This window comes from Natator depressus, chromosome 8, assembly GCF_965152275.1.
Source record: "Natator depressus isolate rNatDep1 chromosome 8, rNatDep2.hap1, whole genome shotgun sequence".
NCBI lineage: Eukaryota > Metazoa > Chordata > Testudines > Cheloniidae > Natator > Natator depressus.
The window spans coordinates 49331099-49350424 of NC_134241.1; the positions used below are offsets into that span (position 1 = coordinate 49331099).

Below are 19326 nucleotides of genomic sequence, written 5' to 3' on the forward strand. Positions count from 1 at the left end.
CACTAAGGAAACTAACTTGGCTTACCTGCCTTCCAGACAAAGGCAGGAGAGAGACTGTTCCCCAGGGACAGCAAGCAGAACCTCAGCTCTCCAGCTCACTAAATTAAGCCGACAAAATACAAATGGGGAGGGGGTAGGAAGAAAGGCAGGGAGTGAGGGTCAGCTCCTGCTTTGCATGTTAATAACTCTGGCTTTTCAGCCTCAGACAATTTTAATAAGAGATTAACTGATAGGCATTTTAAAAACTGCATATCAACATCTAGATCCAAGCTGCAAAGCCCCTGGATAGGAGAACTTCACTCCCTCCCTCCCTGGGCAGTAGCTCCTTGCATCTGCACAACAGAAATTCTGAATTCCCACACGCAGAAATTGGGCCAAGTCTTTGTGGCAAAGCTCGGGCTGAGGAATGCTGCTTCTCTGCTAAACACTCATGTGCTCACATCCCACTCCCTGCTTTTTACCTAGCTAGTGTCACCGGCAACTATTAAGAGCACAGGAGACCAGAATGTGTCCTGCCCCCCACCACACACACACACCCCCCTACCTTGTTAGCCCCTTGAAGGTTGGGGATTGTTTAATAAATGATCTATATTATGGTAGGTGCTTAGAGACCTGAACCAGCATCAGGGCCCCGCCTATGCTAGGTGCTGGTCAGACAGAGTGAGAAGTGCGCCCCCGGCTAGAGGCTAAACAACATACATAGACAAGGCAGACAAAAGTAGCAACATCCCCATTTTATGGATGGGGAGTGGAAACACAGAGATGAAGTGACTTGGCCACGGTTACATGGGGAATCTGTGACAGAGCCGAGAACGGACTCTAGATCTCCTGAGCCACCCATCGAGTACCTTCACCACAGGCCCATCCTTCCCTTCACAGCTACCCCGAGGTCTAAAATCAGTGTGTGATTTGTACTGAAAGTGATGCCGTGGCTCAAGCAATTTAAAAAAAAAAAAAACCAACAAAAAACCACCATTTATAACTGACGTAGCAAGCCCGGAGGTGCCGGGGCTCTGAACTGCCAAGTCCTGGCACAAATTAAACCCAATCTAAAGTAGTGGTATAACCCTCATTTCCTGGAGAGCTGCTGAAACCTTTGGCATGTGGCTGAAGCCAGACAGGGCCCTTTGGAGATTCGTGCTCAGCATCCCGCCCAGAGGGGAGCACTGACTTCCCAGCCTATGAACCAGCTCCTACCATTCTAAAATGATGACAGCTGGCTGGCTTGTTCCAGGCCACCATAGTTCATGAGGAGACGACGCTGGCCTGGGGAACCCAGAGTGCAGCAAAGATGCAGTGAGAAGCGCCACAGTCCAATGGATAAGGTCCCGTTACTCAGGAAACCTGGGTTCTAGTCCCAGCTCTGCCAATGCCCTGCTGTGTGACCTTGGGCAAGCGTTCCAGTTTCCCCTCCTGCCATTTCGTCAGTCTTGCCTACTTAGAGCATGAGCTCTTTGCGGCAGGGATGCTCCGCTTAGCCCAATGGAGCCTCCAGGTGCTATTGTGATATGGCTAGCTAGTAGTCTAGTGTTTGATGGTTTGACAGCCTCAGGGTTGGCAGAAGCAGAAGGCTAGGCAGCTTACACTGCAAGATAAAGTGGCAGAGGGTGAAGCCACTGCACAGCATAGGAAAGCTATGGGGACATAACTAAACATGGGCTAACTGGACATTCCTATCAGCAGGACTCGGACTGTGTACACACATATCACAGTGTAAGTGTTCACAGGGCCAACAGCCTGGGAAATGCCACCGTCCTTACAGCTAAAGGGGCACAGAAAAGCTCAAGCGCCATCATTAACAGACTACATGTACATAGGACAGTGACAGCTGTCTGAGAACACATCCCCTTCTGTCCACATGCCTGAAGCCGAGTGTAGAGCTGATTCAAACTAGCATAGCTGCATGGAGTCAGTACTGACCTACCTCACCTGGGGGTCTGGCCCATTAGCTTTCAACCCCCTGCTTATCATTTCCTTCATGCACCACTCCCCACCTGCTAGCCTTGTGTAGGTAAACCTGAAAGCCCCTCATTTCTCTGCCTGTTGCTGTCAGCAACCTCAGTTACCTCAATCCTTACCCCATGTTCTCTGGGATTCTCCATGCCTCTCCCAGGCCAGGCCCCACCACACCCAGCCCCCTGTTTTGCTCCCTACTGGCCTGTCTCTGACTTACCCCTCCTTGTTGCCACTCCATACTTCTCAGCCATTTAGCCCCCTTATGCTGCTCCCAGCCTGCCCCTGGGCATCTCCTACCTGAACTAGGAGCACCACTCCTTGTACCCCTGCCTCTAGGAGTCTCCTACCACCCTGTCAGCACCACCCCTTGCACTCCTCTCCCTGCACCAGCACCCCCAACCTCAAGCTCTACAAAGTCATCATTTGGGGGCCTGACTCATGAGACAATTTTTAAGCCAGAGATTTTTCTTTTTAAAAGCAATTTGAGGTTCTTTTCCATTTGCCTTGCGGTTACTGAGCCTTTAGGCTGCACTTGCTTTGCACTTTCGAGCTTTTCTCTGCAACTGCGAGGGCTAGAAACTCACTTAAAAATATAAAGCTGAGATTTTTTCACGCAAACTCACTAGTGCTGGAACCGGGGCTTTAAGAAATGCACCAAAATAATTGCCAAACTCATGAACAAATCACAAGAGCTGGCACACCGCTTCATCCTCTCAGCAGCTCCACAAAACCACTCCCCTTTCACTGTCTGCAACGTTTGGCTCCTCTTACGTCACTCACTTCTTGCTTCCACCATGTCCTTCCCAGTGGGAAGTCTAGACACAACAAGGTGCTCAAATACTGCAGTCACGAGGGCTGTAGAGGTGGACGGATAAATAAGACAGGGCCAACTGTACAGCAGAGACCAGAGTTTGTGTAAAGCCCATATCAAAGTGCACTGGCTTTCATTTCTGCTGCCTTCTGTGGGTTGGTAGAATAAAAGTTTTATGATTTTTATAAGCTTTCTATAAACTCTGAATTTGGCCATAACATTGAAATAGCCCTCCACAAACCACAGCATGCTCCCACATACAGAGCTCTTACATCATCATCTGTTGCAGCCGCATTCAGCGGCATCATGGACCATCAAGCCTAAGCTTCCACCTTATGCCTCACTCTGTATTGGATACATAACCCCGTACAAGGGGAGCAGAGTCCATCGTGTACTAGCACACTGAGATATGGCCACCTCTGAGGATTGCGAACAACCAGGCAAATTTAAGCTAACTTTAGCTGTGAATGAAAACAGAGTTTAGAATTATTTGCTTTTTAAATCCTTTTTTTTTTTTTTTGTAAAAGTCTCAGTGACACCTTCATTCCCTATCACACCTGGAGACCCCTCCGTCACTCTCCTCCCAGAGGGGTTTACTTTAATCATTATGTGCACTTGTGTACGTAGAAAGGATACGCCCACATGCTGTGGCCAGGAAATGCAGACAGACACACACTGGATGTCTATTGATCTCCCCTGCTGTAGAGATACAAATGAAGCCTTTTGCTTTTTACGGCAACTTTCAGCCACATTAAACTTCATTTCTACATCTATAAACATAGATGGCTTTGAATGGGAGGTTTGATTGTGGAGTTTACAAGTTCCATCTATCTTGGTTAGAGATGCCGTTCTGGGCAACAGACAGCACTTTTATAGGGCACCTGTGCTGCTGTCCCTTTAAGTTTTTCACACTGTACTTTAATCACACTTCCAGCTCTTTGGTGTCAGCTAGCCACTGGGGGCAGAGTGATATCCTTATGAATGCTCACTCCAAGAGCTCACTTGTCTCCGAGTTTTGAAACCCAGTGGGGGCAGGGGAAAGGAGAAGAATCTTGTAACATCACCTGACCTAATATCCACACCTCTTTGCTACTTTACCAGCCAAGGTTAAACCTTGATATTTACAAGCTGGCAGAAAGGTCTCCATCGCCACTTAAACAGGCAGGGCTGACAAAACTGACTTATTCAAGTGTATGTTTTACTGAAATCCATGTAGGCGAACACAGAATACACAAGTACTGCTGTTCCCTGCACCGCAGTGTTTACAATGCCTCACATGGCAGGCTCCAGCCTCGCTCGCTCTCTCTGGATGCATTTGCTGGAGATAAATTCACAGTAATCTATATAAACTCCAGGCTTTGACATCGCAAAGCATCAAAAAATTCAGACAATTACTGGGCCCCACCAGGAGGCTGCTGAGAGAGGTTGTTCTAACGGAAAACATCACTGTAAAGCAAGGATGATGGTTTTGAAATAAAACCCAGAGACAGAATTAGAAGAGAGGGGAAGCGAGAAAGATCAAATTGAGGAGCGTAAAGACCAGCTTGACCCTAGGCTGAGAGAGCAACATCTAGTACAGACCCAGTGGGGGCAAATCTGGTTAAGTTTAGCATCAGGGTAGGGCACTGGTTAGTTGTATTAAAATGCCATTTCCAGACAATTAGCTGGGGCCAAATAGCATCAAAGGCAGCCTAAGCTATAGCATAAAGGAAATGTAGTAGGCGAGCATACTCAAGCTGTATGTGCTCAAAGAGGTATGAAAAGCCAACCAGTTTAGGCTTATTAAAGCCCCAGAGATATGGAAATATCAGCCAGAGATATGAAATATCAGCTTTGTTAGTGCCAAGGAGACCTAGAATACCAGCCAGCCAGGCTGGGGATATAGAATACCAGCCAAGCCACACTATTCATGCCAGGGAGATATAAAATGCCAGCCAACCCAGACCATTAAATACCAGCTGAGAGACATAAAATACCAGCTGTGAATTAATGCCAAGGAGGACTAAACCAAGCCTCATGAATAAGCAATAATCACTGGTCGTAGGAAGAAGCTGCTGGAAAGCCAATGCAAATGGATGCAGTGAGTGACAATGCTCATGAATGAAGTAGCAGCATGGCTAAGTGCCCGATTCTGCCACGCTTATTGATGTCGAGCAGCAGCTTCGTCTGCCACCTTCATTCAGCGGGAGTAGCTGTGGAGAAGGGCAGTGTTCCACATGCGTTAAAGCTGGCAGAACCGTTCCCTGAAGAACGCAGTTGCAGAGGGAAGCTTGGCTGCCCATTGCTCCCCTCAGGGATTATAAACACGTGTCAGGGCATCCCATTGTTCAGCCATTGACCCGGCAAGTGACATTGGGAGCCATCAGTTCCAATGACGAAGGGAACTCGGCAACCTTTCTGCCTGCCTTTAAAATGATGGATGGGTAGATTAGGCATTGTTCCTGGTACCTTTGGAAACCTCTCTGGCTGGCAGTCCCAGCAGCATCAGCACAGAAACCTGTATGTGTCTGCACCCAACTGGTTGGTTCACATAAGTTAAATGCTGTTACAAGTTGGTATTTTGCTCAGTTACCTGTTGCAATTTGTGGTAACATGGCCACATACCCTAGACAGCAGAAAGGAATATCATGGATTCAGACAGTTGACGTAGGATGTGCCTTGTGTATTTCAAAGGGAAGGTACAGCGGAAGTTTGAAAACATCTTAGCCCCGAAGTTCACTGTCTCCTGCATTGACAGGGATCAAAGGTTGCTCATAACTTTGAATGAAACTTTTCGTATTTAGAATTTGGTGCCCATGAGCCCCTCTAAAATTGCCTCTCTTCCTCCTGGGGCTCACAAAGGGATGTGGTCTCAGTGTTGTGCCTCAAATTCCAGTCACACAACTCTCACTAGAGAGACTTCCTCTCAGCCCACCAGATGAGTTCCCATTTACCTCCCCCAAGAGGCAGCCCCCCGCCCCAAAATCAGACAGTTGGACATGATCAGCTATGCCCTACAGTGCCACCTACTACTTTGCCTCAGACTCACTGCTCCATCCAGGAATCCTCTGATAATGGGACCCAGATCCTGCACGTTTTTTCTTAATCGGCCCCTTGTGATGTCAAGCTAAGTAGGGAAAGGGAAGCCTCAACATGTCTGAGTTCTGACTGGGACTCAAGCCAACGCATGGTAAACTCAGGCATAGCTCCAGAGCCAACAGGAGAAGTCTGGCTTCATGGGGAATAAACTGACCTCTCTCTTTCCCAGTGTTACATGGATAAACTTAAGTAGGATAAACTCTTTCTGGACAAGTACTCCTCTTCTCCAGTCAGCCAGATTCCAGGGGTAAGGTCCTGGAGCTCGAGACCTTTTGGGCAGTGGCAAAGACCACCACTTTGCTGCTGGGCAACACTACTTCTGTTGCACCTTAATGTACAGAAATTGAACTATTAATGGATTATTTATATATACTGACAGTAATGGGATTCCCACCAACAGGGCAACTGCTCATAGTCAGATTTGTATCTCGTGTATTGCAAGTGCCCTTCCACTGAATGAAAAGCCCACAGGCCACCAGCTGCTCAGGTCTATGGTGATGAACTGATCAGACCGTACAACAGCAGAGAGATCTAACCCGGTACAGCTTGGTCCCTCCTTGAGGTAACCAGCTAATCTCACACAGGTTCCCACATGCTGAACAGCCACACTGCAAGTGAAGAGAATTAGCAGGAGGCTTGGTGGCCTGTAGTGAGTTATTTCATGTAGTTTTAATTATATATCAGACCACTCTTGCATGTGTTTTAATGCTATGTCTGCACTGGTCTATGTGGCTAACTCCCACCTTTGCAGGGAAAACCCTATGGCCTGAACTCCTTAGTTTGTCTTGAAATGAGACAGAGGGGTCATCCCTCAAGCAGGATAGTCAAAGGATTCTTAAATTACAACAAAAGCTGATTGAAACGACTACTGTTGGGGCTGGGTAGAGACAGTCTTTAACTAGAGGTCAAATTAGATTGTATGGGACACTATGTGGTTGCTTTAAGTCAGGGCATTCCTATGTAAAAGGGCAGTCATGTGAGAGACTATCAGAAGAAAACAATTATAGAGCAACAGGTACAAATGGCTACTATGCAGGAGGACAAAATTACAGAAAGGGAAGTTATGAAGTATAGCTAGAATGGTAGATTGTGAGGGAATCGTGCTACTGGAAGAGATTGAGTTGCTTCTGTCTCTGCTAGAATCCATCAGACATGGATGGATTGTGTGTCAGAGAGAACGTGTCTCCCTTTGTCCTTTTATTCTCTCCATGAACCTTCCAATAAGGGACTAGAGGAAAGAATGATCCACCCCCTTGGCTCATATAAATACATCGAGCTTCTAGTGCGTTCTGCCTGACATACGACAGCATGGCAGCTAGCGCTGCGTAGTTTGGGGATGATGTGATACCAATTCTATCATCAGGTGAGTGGATTCTCTACTATCCTTGGGGAGTGCTGATCACCATCCCTTCATCTTTCAAGTACGTAAGAGCCAGCAAGCGTAGTGATCACTTCCAGCTAGCTCCACAGCAGAGTTAGGCCCTACATGCCCAGTTAAAGCCATTGTGGGGGTGTTGGGATATGGGATAGTGGTGTGTGAGAGTCATGCTGGTCCCACCTGATTCCAGCCTTGTCTACTCCGGGATTTTAGCCACTGGCATAGCTGCAGCAGTGCAAGACACACCTGAGGTCATAGGCATCTGTGCCAGTCACACCGTGTCAGTGAATGGCATGTCATACTTGGGGTTTTCTACTACGGCAGCGATAAGAGCTCAATCCCCAAACAGGCTAAACCACACAGCACCACTGTAAGTCATGTCACTCCAGGTGTTTCCACCAATGCAGCTACACCTGTAGGCAAAATCCCATTGTGACCAGGCACATGTGTTCTCTCTTTGGGGGAGCAGCATCCAATGAAGTTGACATTTAATTTCTCATTACAGACACAATTAAAGAAAAAAGGGATTACAAATGAATACCGTATCGCGTCACAAAGTGCCTCAGCTCCTGCATGCCGGGTTTCTCTCTCTTCTGCTTGGGCAGTTTCATCAATTAATTGACTTCTTTCACCATCTAATTTATGATTACTTTATGTTTGCTTATATAATATGCTTCAAGCCCTGCTTTATACCCTACACAGTTACACTGCTAATGATCCCTCTCACACTGTGTTTATTGCATTTTGCTACCTAGTCAAGAAAGATTCAGACACAAATGTAACAAGAGGACTGGTGATCAGTCGTAGAGCCCCTTCACTTCTCAGTCACCTGCCCCAGAGCAGCAGTGAGTGAAGTTCTTACCCTATAGTGGCCTGCGTGCAAGGATCTCGCGTCCCGCATGCCAGCTGGTTCTAATTCACACCCTCATTGGCATTCCAAGACAACAGGCCAAGGATTGAGTGGCCTGTGGAGAGTGGGGATTGAGACATGTTAGTAGAGGGAACCCGTGCACTCCCCTTGCCTGCCCTGTAGGTGGTCTGGGGACTGAAATGAGGCCTGGTCCATGCATAGATTTTGCCCTGGTATTAGGGTTCAGCTTAGGGGTTTTATAGTTTACTGATCTGGCATAAGCCCTAGGGTGGACACTGTTATGCTAGTATAAGTGTGCATTATACCAGTATAGCTTAGTCCCCTTCCCATTCAGGAACAGCTATACCAGTATAAGAACATTTAGACCCGTATAATAGCATCCACACTACAGAGGCTGCACTGCTTTAACTATAGGAGTACTATGGTATAACTTGTTGGTGGGGCAAGGTCTCAGGTGGACTTTGTTCTCCAGGGTTCATGGTGGTACCTCTCAGCATCCCTGAATTCACTTTGAACAATAATCCACAAACATCTGCCTCCCCCTACAATGGGCCCAAATGGAGGACCCAGTATGCGGGGACACAACCATTAGTCCTACTGGAAACAGAATGCTGTGGGCTTTCTTCTTGCCTCGTAAGTAGCTCTTTCCACAGCCCCCCCCCCTTCCTGCTCTGTTATTTTTGATGTGAAGAAGGTTAAGGAACAAGCCTGAGGGGGGGTTGGGTAGAACTTTGGGACTAAACTGAGTGACGACTCTCCAAACGTTGCACCCACAACAAGCAAATGGCCACAGCGGCAGATTGAGGGTGGAATGGTTGGACTTCAAAGGGCATGGAGGTTTTACAGTGAAAACAAAAACAAAATCTAAAACCATCACTCCCCCAAGAATACTTTATTTGGGTCACTCCAGGTACAGAGTGGATTGGGCAATTTAACTTTTCTGGAAAAGCTAGAGCTGCATCTGGGGGTGGAGACCACAGTCCAGGTTTCAGTACACTGAAACATCCAAGGGCTTGTCTACACCAGGGAGGGTTTTCTGGTATATTTATTGCAGCAAACCCTCCTAGAGGAGGCACAGCTTATATCAGCAAAACAGTTCGAGTGCTTGTATAGCTTAGACCAGTTTCCCAAATGAAATAAACTATACTAGCGAAAAGGCTCCTAGACTAGGGCTTCAGATGGCATAGCTACATAGATTAGGGGGTGATATTTAGTGGTAAGTACACTGCCCTCGGGTATCAACTCAGCCTAGAACCTTTCCATGGGGGTCTGGATTGGCACAGTCACCTGCACATGGAAGGCAGCATTGTGCTGCTAGCTGAAGAACCTCAGCATTGTATGGTTGCACTTCTACAGCACCTTCCACCCCAGGGTTGCCAAGCCCTCTACAAGCCGTAATGAACACCCCTGTGTGAGGCAGGTAGATTGGTATCATTGCCCCCTTTCTACACATTCAAGGGGAGATTGGAGCAGAGACATTGAGGGCCTGAGAGGTTCTCAGAGGTTCTGGACTCCACTGTAAAGTGGTGAAAGAGTTTGGAATCAGGCCTTTACAAGGCCTAGCCTAAAGTCACACAGGAAGTCAGAGCCCAAAAGTCCTTCCTCCCACTGCGGTGCTTTAGCCACTAGCCCATACTCCTTTGCACGTCAAAGAGCCAGCAGAATCCATAGCTAGCAGGATCAGGATAGGGCTGAGTTTCTTCTTTGCCCTGGATCTCAGAGCTTTGAGTATTTCACTTCCCAGCCCCATTCTAACCTAGGTCTTCTCCCTTATGCCTCCAGGCTTGTGCCCAGACCCCATCACTACATTGCTAAGATAACCAAAGCAAAGGAAGAGCAGATGGGACCCACCTTTCACCCTCATAGGCCCTATGAGAGTGACACACTCTGCAATCCTGAGTATGCCACCCCTGAGCTCAGTAGAAAGCACTGTCTTTAATTATCTGGACCAGGAAGCACCCTTTCTGTCTCAGAAGCTGAGGTGCTGCCCATAAGGCAAACCCAGGCACTGCAAGCATGAAACGGGACTGGCAATTGAACCCATTTTCCCACATGCCAATGCAGGGTGTTGCCCACTAGGTAGCAGGCTGTCCTCATCAGGAAAGAATTTGCTTTGAAAGAAGAACAGGCAACTCCCTGAGCCCTGGTCTACACTAGGACTTTAGGTTGAATTTAGCAGCATTAAATCGATGTAAACCTGCACCCGTCCACACGATGAAGCCCTTTATTTCGACTTAAAGGGCTCTTAAAATCGATTTCCTTACTCCACCCCTGACAAGCGGATTAGTGCTTAAATCGGCCTTGCCGGGTCGAATTTGGGGTACTGTGGACACAATTCGACGGTATTGGCCTCCGGGAGCTATCCCAGAGTGCTCCATTTTGACCGCTCTGGACAGCACTCTCAACTCAGATGCACTGGCCAGGTAGACAGGAAAAGAACCGCGAACTTTTGAATCTCATTTCCTGTTTGGCCAGCGTGGCAAGCTGCAGGTGACCATGCAGAGCTCATCAGCAGAGGTGACCATGATGGAGTCTCAGAATCGCAAAAGAGCTCCAGCATGGACCGAACGGGAGGTACGGGATCTGATCGCTGTATGGGGAGAGGAATCCGTGCTATCAGAACTCCGTTCCAGTTTTCGAAATGCCAAAACCTTTGTCAAGATCTCCCAGGGCATGAAGGACAGAGGCCATAACAGGGACCCGAAGCAGTGCCGCGTGAAACTGAAGGAGCTGAGGCAAGCCTACCAGAAAACCAGAGAGGCGAACGGCCGCTCCGGGTCAGAGCCCCAAACATGCCGCTTCTATGATGAGCTGCATGCCATTTTAGGGGGTTCAGCCACCACTACCCCAGCCGTGTTGTTTGACTCCTTCAATGGAGATGGAGGCAATACGGAAGCAGGTTTTGGGGACGAAGAAGATGATGATGAGGAGGAGGTTGTAGATAGCTCACAGCAAGCAAGCGGAGAAACCGGTTTTCCCGACAGCCAGGAACTGTTTCTCACCCTGGACCTGGAGCCAGTACCCCCTGAACCCACCCAAGGCTGCCTCCTGGACCCAGCAGGCGGAGAAGGGACCTCCGGTGAGTGTACCTTTTAAAATACTATACATGGTTTAAAAGCAAGCATGTGAAAGGATTACTCTGCCCTGGCATTCGCGGCTCTCCTGGATATACTCCCAAAGCCTTTGCAAAAGGTTTCTGGGGAGGGCAGACTTATTGCGTCCTTCATGGTAGGACACTATACCACTCCAGGCCAGTAACACGTACTCGGGAATCATTGTACAACAAAGCATTGCAGTGTATGTTTGCTGGCGTTCAAGCAACATCCGTTCATGTGTTATCCTCAGGAGAGTGAGATATAATCCATGGTCACCTGGTTGAAATAGGGTGCTTTTCTTCAGGGGACACTCAGAGGAGCCCATTCCTGCTGGGCTGTTTGCCTGCGGCTGAACAGAAATGTTCCCCGCTGTTAGCCACAGGGAGGGGGGAGGGTTGAGGGGGTAGCCACGCGGTGGGGGGAGGCAAAATGCGACCTTGTAACGAAAGCACATGTGCTATGTATGTAATGTTAACAGCAAGGTTTTCCCTGAAAGAGTGTAGCCAGTGTTTTATAAAATGTGTCTTTTTAAATACCGCTGTCCCTTTTCTTTTCTCCACCAGCTGCATGTGTTTCAATGATCACAGGATCTTCTCCTTCCCAGAGGCTAGTGAAGATTAGAAAGAAAAAAAAACGCACTCGAGATGAAATGTTCTCCGAGCTCATGCTGTCCTCCCACACTGACAGAGCACAGACGAATGCGTGGAGGCAAATAATGTCAGACTGCAGGAAAGCACAAAATGACCAGGAGGAGAGGTGGCAGGCTGAAGAGAGTAAGTGGCGGGCTAAAGAGAGGGCTGAAGCTCGAATGTGGCGACAGCGTGATGAGAGGAGGCAGGATTCAATGCTGAGGCTGCTGGAGGACCAAACCAGTATGCTCCAGTGTATGGTTGAGCTGCAGCAAAGGCAGCTGGAGCACAGACTGCCACTACAGCCCCTGTGTAACCAACCGCCCTCCTCCCCAAGTTCCATAGCCTCCACACCCAGACGCCCAAGAACGCAGTGGGGTGGCCACCGGCCAACCAGCCACTCCACCACAGAGGATTGCCCCAAAAAAAGAAGGCTGTCATTCAATAAATTTTAAAGTTGTAAACTTTTAAAGTGCTGTGTGGCATTTTCCTTCCCTCCTCCACCACCCCTCCTGGGCTACCTTGGTAGTCATCCCCCTATTTGTGTGATGAATGAATAAAGAATGCATGAATGTGAAGCAACAATGACTTTATTGCCTCTGCAAGAGGTGATCAAAGGGAGGAGGGGAGGGTGGTTAGCTTACAAGGAAGTAGAGTGAACCAAGGGGCGGGGGGGTTTCATCAAGGAGAAACAAACAGAACTTTCACACCGTAGCCTGGCCAGTCATGAAACTGGTTTTCAAAGCCTCTCTGATGCGTACCGCACCCTCCTGTGCTCTTCTAACTGCCCTGGTGTCTGGCTGCGCATAACCAGCAGCCAGGCGATTTGCCTCAACCTCCCACCCCGCCATAAACGTCTCCCCCTTACTCTCACAGATATTGTGGAGCACACAGCAAGCAGTAATAACAGTGGGAATATTGGTTTCGCTGAGGTCTAAGCGAGTCAGTAAACTGCGCCAGCGCGCCTTTAAACGTCCAAATGCACATTCTACCACCATTCTGCACTTGCTCAGCCTGTAGTTGAACAGCTCCTGACTGCTGTCCAGGCTGCCTGCGTACGGCTTCATGAGCCATGGCATTAAGGGGTAGGCTGGGTCCCCAAGGATACATATAGGCATTTCAACATCACCAACAGTTATTTTCTGGTCTGGGAATAAAGTCCCTTCTTGAAGCTTTTGAAACAGACCAGAGTTCCTGAAGATGCGAGCGTCATGTACCTTTCCCGGCCATCCCACGTTGATGTTGGTGAAACGTCCCTTGTGATCCACCAGAGCTTGCAGCACTATTGAAAAGTACCCCTTGCGGTTTATGTACTCGCCGGCTTGGTGCTCCGGTGCCAAGATAGGGATATGGGTTCCGTCTATGGCCCCACCACAGTTAGGGAATCCCATTGCAGCAAAGCCATCCACTACGACCTGCACATTTCCCAAGGTCACTACCCTTGATATCAGCAGATCTTTGATTGCGTGGGCTACTTGCATCACAGCAGCCCCCACAGTAGATTTGCCCACTCCAAATTGATTCCCAACTGACCGGTAGCTGTCTGGCGTTGCAAGCTTCCACAGGGCTATCGCCACTCGTTTCTCAACTGTGAGGGCTGCTCTCATCTTGGTATTCATGCGCTTCAGGGCAGGGGAAAGCAAGTCACAAAGTTCCATGAAAGTGCCCTTACGCATGCAAAAGTTTCGCAGCCACTGGGAATCGTCCCAGACCTGCAACACTATGCGGTCCCACCAGTCTGTGCTTGTTTCCCGAGCCCAGAATCGGCGTTCCACAGCATGAACCTGCCCCATTAGCACCATTATGCATGCATTGGCAGGGCCCATGCTTTCAGAGAAATCTGTGTCCATGTCCTGATCACTCACGTGACCGCGCTGACGTCGCCTCCTCGCCCGGTAGCGCTTTGCCAGGTTCTGGTGCTGCATATACTGCTGGATAATGCGTGTGGTGTTTAATGTGCTCCTAATTGCCAAAGTGAGCTGAGCGGACTCCATGCTTGCCTTGGTATGGCGTCCGCACAGAAAAAAGGTGCGGAATGATTGTCTGCCGTTGCTCTGACGGAGGGAGGGGCGACTGATGACACGGCTTACAGGGTTGGCTTCAGGAGGCTAAAATCCACAAAGGGGGTGGCTTTACATCAAGGAGTAGTTCAGGCAGGACTTCACGGAGGGTTCCAATAAGAAATGCACCTAAGTTATTGTTAACTTAGTTAACTTAGGTGCACCTAAGTTATTGTTCTTATTGGAACAAGGAGGTTAGCCTGGCCTCTGATTGATACATGGCTAGATCTACCTCGCAGCACCTTCTCTGTGAGTGACTGCAGTGTGACCTAGAGGAATGAGTCCCCTAGACAGGGCAGGAGGCAAATGAGTACAAAACAAATCTGGTCTATTTCTTGTTTTGATCCACTCCATCTATCTTTTACATCTTTGGCTGGCAGCAGACGGTGCAGAAGGACTGCAAGCCATCCACATCTCATGGCTGCTCGGCAGAAGATGGCACAGTACGACTGCTAGCCATCCTCATCTCTTGCCTGCCTGGCAGAAGATGGCACAGTACGATTGCTAGCCATCCTCATCTCTTGCCTGCCCGGCAGAAGATGGCACAGTACGATTGCTAGCCATCGTCATCTCTTGCCTGCCCGGCAGAAGATGGTACAATACGATTGCTAGCCATCGTCATCTCTTGCCTGCCCGGCAGAAGATGGTACAATACGACTGCTAGCAATCCGTATTGCCTGCCTGCTCACCATTAGACGGTTCAATACGACTGACTGCAGGACTAAAGAGAATGACCTGGTCAAGTCACCAAAAATTTAGTCCCTGCGCCCATGTCTGCCCAGGCGCTCCCAGCCGACGTGGCCAGGAGCACCTCGGACATGACGAGGACGGGTACCAGTCATACTGCACCGTCTGCTGCCAGAAGGCAATAGGTTGCTGCTACTGTGTAGCAATGCCGTACCGCGTCTGCCAGCACCCAGGAGACATACGGTGACGGTTACCTGAGTGGGCTCCATGCTTGCGGTGGTATGGCGTCCGCACAGGTAACTCAGGAAAAAAGGCGCGAAACAATTGTCTGCCCTTGCTTTCACGGAGGGAGGGAGGGAGGGAAGGGGGGGACTGACGATATGTACCCAGAACCACCCGCGACAATGTTTCAGCCCCATCAGGCATTGGGATCTCAACCCAGAATTCCAATGGGCAGCGGAGACTGCGGGAACTGTGGGATAGCTACCCACAGTGCAACGCTCCAGAAGTCGACTCTAGCCTCGGTACTGTGGAAGCACTCCGCCGAGTTAATGCACTTAATGCACTTCTGTGGGGGGACACACACTCGAATATATAAAACCGATTTCTAAAAAACCGACTTCTATAAATTCGACCTTATTCCGTAGTGTAGACATACCCTGAGAGTGGTGCTGGAGCCTGCTGCCTTGTGCACACAACTGGCAGCAGCCAGGCAAGCTTCTCCCCCTCTGCCCCGGAGGGGCTGCCTCTAGGCACTCAGCCCCCAGCATTTGGCGCCTGTGGTGAGATTGCCAAGTAGGGCGCCAGCTGCAAGGGTGCTTTGTGCAAATAAAGAGACCTAACCACTAGAAATGGCAGTAAGGTACCCAAACTCATTGCCCATAGGTCACCAAGCAGTGTTATATGCTGCTGATTTGAACCAGATTATAGCTGGGGACCTGGGGTCCAAAAAGCTCTTCACTACGTTTTGTTTCCAGTTTCTTTGATTTAAGTCTTTCTTATTTCTCAGCAGTTATGCAGGGGACCAAGATCACAAAGGCCAAGTAAACGGGCTTGGCCCAGGAGGTCACTGCAGGATTGGACAGGGCAACATCAGCCTTTCCTACAGCATTAGCTTTGGCTAGTGCATCCACAGTCATGGGCCCACATGCCCAACCCATGGACCTCTCTTGGCCTAGCCAGCTGCTCTTTATGCTCCACATGGTTACAGTAGAAGCTGCTGGGAAATGCTGCTCTCCAGCATGAAGGGAGAGCAGCCCTAAAGCAATTCAGACAGAAGATCTTCCCAAATAACTCTTTACAAGTTGACAGCACAAATGGAGCTCAGAAGGCCACTACGTCCACCACTTAATTCTCAGTTCTGCTGATCATCTGCTTCAGAAACTCAAGTCCTGCGCTGAGCCCCCAGCCCAAAGGTAGGGTAAGTTTAGGAGCAGGAACTCCAAATTTCTTGCAGCAAATTGACATGTTGGTTCAATAGAACTGTGTGTTTAATCCCCAACATCCTAATGAACAAACAGACTGGAGGCCACATTCTGCCAAGGCTGCAGAGCTAGCTGCAGTGTTTATACATCGCCAGAGTTTATGTTTCCCTGTCTGTTTGTCCTTGCCCAGTCTTTACGTGCATGCATTAAACTGCTGCTTCCCTGCCCAGTGATATAACTCATGAATGTTACCCATCCAGTGCTGGAAGAGCCATGAGGACAGAGCAATCAGAAAGGTGTCCAAAAAATCCAAGGGTAAAACAGACATTCCTTTAGTAATACAGGCCCTGGCAAGCTAGCCGGCAAATGCAGAGACAGGGAACTGCCTTGTTCCCAGAGAGCGAGGCGCTGTCAAGCCCTGAAAGCTGGTCCACAAACAGAAAGAGCTTCAGAGTTCGTTATTCCTTTCATTTGGAATTTATTTTGTTTTATATTTCCCATGAATTTATCAGTGATTATTTAAAGTTATAAAAGGGGGTGGAAATCAGTACCAAAAAAACCACTTTACAGTTTTTGGGTCAATACTGGGGGACAGGAGTACAAAAAAGCAGCATTTAGAGAAATGTAAAAGCAGTTTAATGCTGTGGTTTCTTTAATGAGCTGTATATTAGCAGTATGTACACTTACAAATACACACATGTATCTTCCACTGCATTGCCTTAGTTTAAAAGCCACATATTTACACTTAGACTAACATTAACACAACAGATCTACCTACAGTAATGTACTGGATTTTCTTAATAATCAATACATTCTTGTACTTGAGGGGGTCCAAATTTGGGACAGAAAAAAAAAGTCAAAACAAAACAATACCTTTTGTAAAACCCAGGGATTTTTCAGTTAAAATAAAGAATCGTTAAAAACTGAAAACAAATGGCCTTAGTTCTCCCCCCGCAGCACATAGTCCCTGAATAGGGTTGGGAGACAGCTATTAAACATACAGGAGATCTCTGTCTAAAGCGGTGCAAGAAGAAGGTGCAGCCGCCAGAGGGGAAGAAATACTCCTTCCTAGTCCTCTGCCACACTGGGCCTAATTCTCCCCAGCCCTGCTGCAGGCTGTTTGCATGAGATCTTTAAGTAGGGATGTACTTTTCACAGGGGAGAACAGAAAAATAAAACCAGACTGAAACCCTGTCCTCTGCAGTACCCAGCACCTGGGACCAAGCTCTCCGATTCTCCAGTAAGCATCTTACACTGGGCCCCATTCCTCCCCCTGTTAAAAGTTGTAACAGGTAATTGTGAATGGAGTGCATTTAATTCATTTGTGTGTGGGAAACACCCAAGTCTCCACTTCAGCCAACCCTCCCCATCCCCTCTCCACGGGAAACCTACAAGAAGCCTGCAAAATGAGAGCTGTGTTACACAGCAAGGAAAACCAAATCAGCTAAACTTCCTAAGTGTCAATTTCAGGCACTTCAGACTCACTTCCAGGGACAGCTCTAGGGGTAGCCAAGCCAGGCAAGCGTCCCCTGGAATGGCCAGAGTTCAGATGAGAAGAAAAAAGGGACAAATTCACCAAAGGGCTCACTCAGTGCTTCTTGTCCAGGTTTGTCAGTTGCATCCATGTCTTTCCTCCTTGGGTCCCATCCACCCCATCCCTCATTCTACTTTCTGCACCCAGGTTCTGGCTTCCCCTCTAAAATCAGTGAGGTCTTACTGGATCTCCAAGTGCTTTACAAAATATCAGGCCAGATCCTCAGCTGATGTGAATCAATTTAGCTCCATTAACTTTGCTGGAAAACTGCTGATTTACACCAGTGTATGATCTGGCCCAAACAACATACCAAAAAAACAAACAAACAAACAAAAAAACCCAAACCCTTTGCCTACCCCCATCTGCAGCCAGTTCTTCGGTGGAAGGTGGCAGCTGTGTAAGGCATATCACCCTACAGTTAGGGCAAAAAGCAAAGAGCACCCTATCTAGGGGGAAATGCAGGGGAATTTAAGGAAACAAACTTTAGCTCTCCAAGTTGGAACATCGGGGTTCTCAGAAGCACGGGATGTTCAGTGACCCCAATCCGTGGGGACCTCCACATGGCACTTCCCTGAGCGCAGTGCCCCACACCATAGTGGGGGGCTGGGTCCCCAGACTCAGAGGGGAGCACGGCACCCCCACCGGCCCTTCCCAGGAGGGGCTCTGGAGGTGGGAAGGCAGGCGGCGCAGGAGGGGACGCGGTCAGGTAAGAGCCTTGCCCCTGGGGGCTCGCCGTGGCTAGGGACTGAACTACAGCGCACAGAGGAACCGAGCTGGTCCCGGACGGTGTCCAATGAAGGCCTGGCCCGGCCGCCTTGGCATGCAGGAGGGAGCATTTCCCCAGGGCGGGCGCGGCGGAGACTCCTTGCAGAGAAGCGCACCCAGCCTTGCAACTCCCCCCCCAGGCCCTACCACTTGCCAAATCGGCCCCTCGCTCGCCATCACCGAGCCACTGAGGGCCCGATCCTCAGCGAGCACCCCCAGCAGCCTCCGCCCTGCGCCGCCCCGGGGCCAGCCTTGCCCCGGGCAGGGACACTCCACTTGTGGCATCCCCTTTCGGCCAGGTTGCGTGGCTGGTCCGCCAGGGGGGAACCCGGGGCTCGTCTCCCCCGCCCCGACCGCGCTGTGCCAGGAGCTCCCCGGCTCGCCCTCGGGCGGGGCTGCGCCCAGCGCACGGGGCTCGCAGCGAGGCCGGCTCCCGGCAGCGCTCTCCGTGGTGCTGAAAACCAGCGGGGGCCGCCCCGGAGCAGCTGCCCCGGACTTACCGGCAGCAGCTGCAGCCAGGCTCCGGTGCTCCGCGGTCCCGGCTCCCCCGCGCCCCTCTGCTCCCGGGGGGCGAGCGGGGACAGCAAGTCGGGCGGCCAGCTCCGGCGGCGGCAGCTGCCCTGGGGATCGGCGGCTCCCAGCTTCAGCCGGCTGCCCCTGCTCAGCCTGCCGGCGCGCAGCGCAGAGCCCCGGCGCAGGCTGCGGCGGAGGGCGCCCGCGATGGCTCGGCTGTGGCTGGCTCTGGCTTAAATTTCAGCAGCATGGCTTCCCCCCCCCCCCCGCCCCACTCCCTGCCCGCCCCCCGCCGCCTCTCCCGGCCTGGCCCCGCACGCAGCCCCCTAGCGGGCACGGGGGGAGCCTGCACCGGCCCCGGCCGAGCCAGCGCCCGCGCCGGGAGGGGAGCCTGGGGCAGGGACTGGCGCTGGGGGTGCCCCCCGACACCCCCGTTTGGGAGCCATCAGTGGGTCCCCCCAGCGCGGGGAGAGGAAGAGAAGCGCCTGGGTTTGGACAAGGGCTGGGGGAACAGCTCCCCGGGCA

General features: G+C 50.2%; 1 protein-coding gene across 6 annotated transcripts in view; it reads right to left on the minus strand.

Annotated features, from left to right (window-relative positions):
* The window catches only part of TNR (tenascin R), a 284069-nt gene extending 265121 nt beyond the window's left edge, over positions 1–18948 (minus strand). For all 6 annotated transcript variants that reach the window (XM_074960992.1, XM_074960990.1, XM_074960991.1 and 3 more), the window contains exon 1: positions 18789–18948. The gene's annotated coding sequence lies outside the window, so the exon portion shown is untranslated. The remainder of the gene's footprint in view (positions 1–18788) is intronic.
* Between the last annotated feature and the right edge of the window lie 378 nt (positions 18949–19326).